Source organism: Podarcis bocagei (assembly GCF_964188305.1).
Source record: "Podarcis bocagei genome assembly, chromosome: 13".
Classification (NCBI taxonomy): domain Eukaryota; kingdom Metazoa; phylum Chordata; class Lepidosauria; order Squamata; family Lacertidae; genus Podarcis; species Podarcis bocagei.
This window is the reverse complement of record NC_138138.1, coordinates 18,136,843-18,143,838: the sequence shown is the minus strand read 5'-3', so window position 1 is coordinate 18,143,838 and position 6,996 is coordinate 18,136,843. Positions and strand designations below refer to the sequence as shown.

Below are 6,996 nucleotides of genomic sequence, written 5' to 3'. Positions count from 1 at the left end.
CTCCTCCCTTTCTAGGGGCGGGCGCTTAGGGAAGCCTTTGAGAACCAATAGGAAAGGAGAGGGGGGGGGAGAGGAACCATAAACAGAGCCGCGCTTCAGAGGATGGGATTCCGTTAAACTGGGAGAGGCGGGTTCAGAGCTCTCCCGGCCAATAGGGTTGGTCATAGTGAATAAAGCGCCCAATGAGGTTCCTCGAGTGGAGTTTGGTCGGTTGGCAGTTCAGTTAGCTTTGAAATGGGTTGTGAGGGATGAGGGAGAAGGGTTGGGACGACGAGTATCAGCGTTTTAAATTTAACATTTTAAGTGATTATTTTATTTTATTGTAAACTGCTTTGAGGTTTCACTCTCCCTACAAGCAAGTGGTGTTTATATATCTGTAAATATATTATGAAACGAATGAATGAATATTTTATTTCTTATATAAAACCCCTTCTCCATTCTAGTGCCCATGCATTATTCAAGGTGGCTTACAGCAATTAAAATAATCACACTGAAGTAAAATTATATTAATACAGGCAACAACCTCATAATAAAAATATGTATTTATACATAATAAAAATATGTAAAATATGCACAGGAAAAATGCATTGAATAATAAAATGCATTTGATAATAATACTGTAATACATAATTTAATAATAATAAATTTATTTCTTGCTCTTCACCCTAATGTCTCAGGGCAGGCTGCAGCATTAGAAGCAACATTTAAAAACAACTTTCAACCATAAAAGCGGGGTGGGCCCTGAAAACATACACCTCAAGTATTAAAAGCTAAGCTAAAGAGGTTCCTCTTCGGCATTCTCCAAAAGCTGTACAATGAAGGTGCCAGACACAGCTCTTGTTCTTGCAGGTGTTCCGCAGCTTTGGGGCCACCACTGAGAAGGCCCTCAGCCTCTGAGGGTGGAGGAACTACCAAGAGGGCCCCCTCTGCCTATCTCAGGACCCAGGAAGGTCTGTAGGGAAGGAAGCGGGTCTTTCAGATGTTTGGGTCCCCGAGTCGTAGGGCTTTAAACACCAACATGAACACTTTGAATTGGGCCCGGAACCAAACTGGCAACCAATGCAGCTGTTTCAAAACGGGTTACACGAGCTCTAAATGGAACCCCAGCCAGCAGTCTGGCTGCTCCATTTTGGACCAACTGAAGTTTCTGAGTCGTCTTCCAAAGGCAGCCTCAGGGAGAGTGCATTGCAGTGAACCAGTTTGGAAGCTACCAGAACCTGCAACACAGTGGCCAAGTCATCTGTGTTAAAAAGGGGTTGTGGCTGGTAACCAGCCAGGGCATAAAAAGGCACTCTGAGCAACACACACACACACACACACACACACACACAGCACAACATTGGCTGAGATTATTGATAACAATGCCTTTCGCAGATCAGCTATAGAAGGCAAAATCCTGCTGGAATAAAAATGGCTCTATCAGCTGGGGAAAAAGAGCTATTGTGATGGGAGGGAGCTGAGACCTGGCATTGGAGCCAATTAAGTTCTACTCAGAGTAAACCCATTTAAATTAAGGGACCTGAGTTATAGCCATGCCCATTAATTTCAGTGGTTCTGCTTTGATTATTACTAACATGGGATGCAAACCTGAAATGCATTTAAAATATGTGTTAAATAATTCTTATTTGAGGGTAGGTGCAGAGCCTTGAATACAAAGGAATCCAAGAACTGATTATGTTACACAATGTTTGGCTTTTCTGAAGGCTGCAATGTTTATTTCTTTTACAGTATTTATAACCCCCTTCCCTTCAACATAAATATCTGTTTCCAGAGTGGCTGAAAAGGGAATTCGATGCAATAAAATTTTAGTAAAACAGCATAAAAACTGAGGCAACCAACTAAAACAATAAATAGTGGTTAAAAGTATTGATTAGAAACTTGAAGCCATTAATTAAAAAGCTGTAGCAGCTTTAACATTTTTTTAAAAACTAGCTTTCATACATACTGAGCTGCATTTGAAAACAAATATTTCTGCCCTTGGAGTGTGGATGGGGAGATGCCATCTCTATTCAGGGTGCACTGGTTAAGGTGTTTATTTGTCGTTCCATAGCTGATATAAATGAAGCTGATAGTATTAACATGGGAGGGGAAGAGATCTTTCTCAGTGTGACTGCAAGTTTTTGTATTTGTAGCAGGAACCCCCCCACCCCAATCATTCTGTTTGTACAAACTTCACACACTCACACTCACACACTACATACGCCACATTTCTGTTATAAATTCATAGAAAATCAACCATACATCGGATTTGCACTGTTCCATTTTTATTTTACTATTGTGATAGGAATTTTATGGTTTTAGATATATAGTAATGTTCATAACTCCACATACATGGATCAGTACAGGAAGGCAGACCTGGAACCATTTTGATTCCTAAACTGACCAAATCCTTTCTCTGCAAGGTTAAAAATGGAAAAGCCTCCCCCATTGTCTCTTCCTTTAATCTGTGTTTGAATAAGGTGTGAGCCTGTGACCTGGCCCAGGAAATAAGTATTTTAGCATTACAAAAGAATGGCCAGGCTCCCCAGAAAATCCAATCAAGGAACCTGCTAGACAGGAGATAAACAAGGAGAAGAGAAAAACAACATTTAAATTTCTGTGATGTAGGTGGGATGTATCTGAGGGGTGGTCTTAGGTTACACCCCTTCTGTGATGTATGCATAATGTTTCTGGGGGTGGTCCTGATCTAGAGAAGGGGAATTTCAAAAGTCTTTATAAGGCCTTGCAGGCCATTGTTCTGGGTCCTCTTCCTCTCCTGCGTGTGAGGGGGGTACCCTGTTGCAACAGATCAATAAAGATCAAGCTTACTAGCTGCTTTGCTTCTCAATATTCTCTGGTTGGCCTCTGTTATTTTCTCCTACCAATAGGGAACCTATGTAAGGACTCTATATGGGCTCTTGGATACCCCATAAGGGAAAAGGGCATATTTTTATTTACAACAGATGGCGACCACGCACGAAGGGACTTTTGGTTACCCGGATTCTGGAAACGAGGAAGGACTGGTTATCCAGCGCGCACCAGGCAGTTTGCCAGGAGGAATAACCAGTCTTCCATCGGTCCCAGGGTCTGGCAATAACTTGGAGTTCAGCGGGGCTAACCAGAGGAAGCAAATCTTGATCAGGCCGGCCTTAAACAACCAGTCAAGACATCGTGGGATCACCAGGAACAGTGCATGCGGAAGTGAGTATTAAGTAGGAAACACGGGTAGTGGGTTGGGGTCTCTAAACCACAGCAACCAAAATTCTTTAATTCTTCCTTTTCCCTTCAAATCTAAAATTTCTACTTTTTTCCTCATCTAAAAATTGCCTTCTCCTTTCTGTCCCCTCAATCTCAACACCAGCCCTAGCCCTTCGGAGTATGCCCAGGCAAAGGTTGTGTGTGATTTCTTCCACTTAACTCTGTATGCCAACCTATTCCTTCGGAGTTTTGCCCAGAAAGGTTGTGCAATTTCTTCTGCACTGAAAACTATAATTCCCAAAACTATAACTCCCAGGTGTAGCCGCACCTCTGCCATGGCGATCTTTGTTAGAGATGACCTGTGAGCAGAGAAAGCAAGGGCACCTGATTCCTTTCCTTCTTTGTCATTTCTGAGTCCCAATCTGGCACTGCGCTACGCAAGCGTCCAGTAGGGAACTCTCAGGTTAGATTGTAAGAGGCAGGAGGTTGCTGTGGGCTCCCTGGCTGAGTAATGACCAAAGGGGGGGGGGGTTGAGATCGCTGACCGCACTGTTAGCTTAGTAGCCAGGAAAGGCCAACAGCTGTACCAGCCTAGTAAGTCAGGCCAGACGAACGGCGGTGTGTCACAGTACTAATTCTCGGAGTTGTCCCAATTGAGTGTACTGTGGGTTATTTATTGTGTTTCCTGAAAAGTGGGGATAAAACCCCGACTGCAGTATAAAAGTAAAAGCTAGCGCTATTAAAATTCTTAAAATGGGTGCACCTCAATCAAAAGAAATGAACCCACAGACTCCTGATGGGAAAGAAGCCCAGTTGGTGCTTACTTCCCGCCTGGACTCTGACAGTCCCCTTCAATTTGTGTTTAAGAAACGTTTTTCCAGTGTTTAAATTGTGCTTAGGCAACATCCAGCAGCTGCTTATCTTAAATGTGCCATCTAAAATAAAAATGCAAGCTTGCTCCAAATTCTAAATCTAAGGAAGCCATGTTGAACCTTATCAGTCTTAAAAACAAGACAAAATGGAGAATGAAGTGTGCAAATGTTTGTTATTTGAGAGAGGCTCTAAAAGAGAGTTTTTCTCCCAAGTGGTAAAATCCTGTATACGTGCTACTTGTGTTCTGAAAGGAGGATTACCCCACCTCCTTCCTCTAGTTTCAGTGGGGAGGGTAACCTAATGTTTCTGCTGCAAAAGCCTAGTTGAGCCAACTGCTCTCTCAAGCTAAAATGCAGTGTATGTATTTCATTAAGCATATGCCTATGAAAGTATGGTGTTCCTTCTAAGAAAAATATCTGAGTCCAGTTTTAACTTTGATCTGGTTGGACAGAAGAGTTATTGTAAGGCTCCTGGTATCAGTCTCTATAAGACGTCCTGGCCTCTTTTCTTAGAAAATGCCCCCCCTTGTTTCATTCTGTCTCTTTCAGGGTTTTTTCCCCTTCTCCTTCTTATTCTGTGCCAGGTAAATTTACTCCCGAGTAAGCTTCCTTTAAAGGAAACTGCAAAGGGGGGGGGGCATAAATTAGGCTTACTATTCCTCTGCAAGTTCAGGAAAAATTGTTCACTCTTGTATTCCTTTTAAATCAAATCTATGGCTGTTTAAACTTTGCTTTATAAAAGATCCTCTCCCTATCTTAGGAAAAATGTTAACTTCAATCTTCTTTTAAAGATAATTTCTATAGGAATTTGCACTCTTTAGTCTAAGGAAGTAAACTCTCACTCAAACTAGCTTCAAGATCTGCTAAAAGGGTTGGGTACTTTTATTTTCCTTTTCCTTAGTACATGATAGGCGCATGGTTTGTGATAGGCGCATGGCTTGTGATCTCTTCCCCAGTTGTGTCTGTGTACATAAGTATGTGTGTGTCTCTGGTAGTACAAATCTTGCTATGAACCCTGTATTTTAGGGTTGGACTAGATGACCCCAGGTCCCTTTCAACTTTCCCAATTTGTGGCTGATGAGTTGAAATCCAGCCCAGATTGCTCTTTGTTTTTAAAGGTGAGAGGTGAATGTGTGTGTTTCTGGTAGTACAAATCTTGCTATGAACCCTGTATTTTAGGGTTGGACTAGATGACCCCAGGGTCCCTTTCAACTCTCCCAATTTGTGGCTGTGTGGAAGACCATGTGTCTGCAAGCATTGGAGGGTAATTCTTAAATTCTGGTGTGGTAATGGAGTTGAAATTCAGCCTAGCTTTGCTTTTTAGTTTTAAAGGTGAGAGGTAAAAGCCATGATGTTTTGAAGCACAACTGGTAATATCAAGCATTTGAGTGATTACAGTATTTATCATTTTGTCTACTATTTTTTTTTAATCAAACTTAAAAGTCAATTCAAAGTTTAAGCACATACAAATGAATAATCAAGTACAATTAGCCTTGGCCATTCCTGTAAATTAAGGCGCAGAAAATAATATTAATAATAATAATAATTGTTTGTCTGCAAATGGTAAGGCTGAAATGACTGAGAATGTTAAAAAAATCCTATGAATTCTAACGCTCTGGCCATTTTTACTCATAAATAAGAGAGCGGTTGATTGTTCCGTGAATGGCCAGAGGGATATTAGCCCTTTCCTGTACATAAAGGAAGCTTGGGCTGAATGGTGAATACTTGAATTGCTGAGTTTCTCTTTTTTGTTTTAAAATCTAACCCTATTTTAAAAAAAACCACTCCTTACCTGGCCATTTTTACTCATAAATAAGAGAGCGGTTGATTGTTCCGCGAATGGCCAGAGGGATATTAGCCCTTTCCTGTACATAAAGGAAGCTTGGGCTGAATGGTGAATACTTGAATTGCTGAGTTTCTCTTTTTTGTTTTAAAATCTAACCCTATTTTTAAAATCTACTCCTTACCTTTCCCTTCCTTATTCTAACTGAGCCAAAAGATGCAACATTTTCAGTGGTATAAAAGGTTTGCTGAGGCATGAACTCTGCACATGCACAGAGGCTAGATCAGCTTACAAAAGAGAGAGAGAGAGAAAGGAGGGGGGAGAGAGAAGGTTTGGAGAGCCTGAAACCTATACAAATTTCCTTATGTAAAACTTGGGAGCCATTGAGGGAAATCACCCTTAATGTCTTGCCCCAGGGGCTAACAAAAGGTTCGCCTCCCAATGGAATTTAAATTTTATAAGTTTTTGTTTTTGTTTTTGTTTTTGGTGTGTGTGTGTGTGTGTGTATATGCCTATGCATTTTAGGAACAGCACTTCCTGACAGACCTCTCACATGAAATAATTTTCCCTTTCAACAGGTGTGTGTATATTGTGTGTATATGCCTATGCATTTTAGGAACAGCATTTCCTGACAGACCTCTCACATGAAATAATTTTCCCTTTTAACAGAGTGTCCTTTTCTCCCACAGCACAAATGATAATGAGAAGATGCAAACAGTGATTTAAATACTCTATAAAAAGCAATTGCATTTGTTTCTCTTTTGTCTTTCTTCCCTAAAAGCCAAACAGTCACTTTCTTTCTGTTCAGCAAAACAAGTCTGAATCCCTGCTACATTAGTTCATTTCCTTCTATCTCTTTGTGGCTTTGACATTTTTTTGGTTACAAATAATCTGTTTTCGTTTATTAAGTTCGTTTTATCAGTTCTTCCATTATATATATGAAATTAATCGAAGCACAACCAAACATTGTTTGTGGAATGGTATTTGTTTACTACCTTTTTGCCTGAGCATTTCTTATTAATTCTGTCATTTTGGCTAGTGCAAGTTACTTGCACAACTTTAAAATTGCCATTCATTTTTTATTGGTATTAACTCATTTCCCAGTATTAACATTACAGCTGATGTTGTCACATCAAGAAACACTCTTTTATTTTCATTTGGGAT

General features: G+C 40.5%; 1 long non-coding RNA gene across 1 annotated transcript; it reads left to right on the top strand.

Moving 5' to 3' along the window:
* Nucleotides 1-116: 116 nt before the first annotated feature.
* Nucleotides 117-2,123, top strand: LOC308571446. Its single transcript, XR_014001441.1, has 3 exons — nt 117-362; nt 850-1,227; nt 1,278-2,123. It is a non-coding gene; the product is annotated as an uncharacterized lncRNA (long non-coding RNA).
* The last annotated feature ends 4,873 nt before the right edge of the window (nt 2,124-6,996 follow it).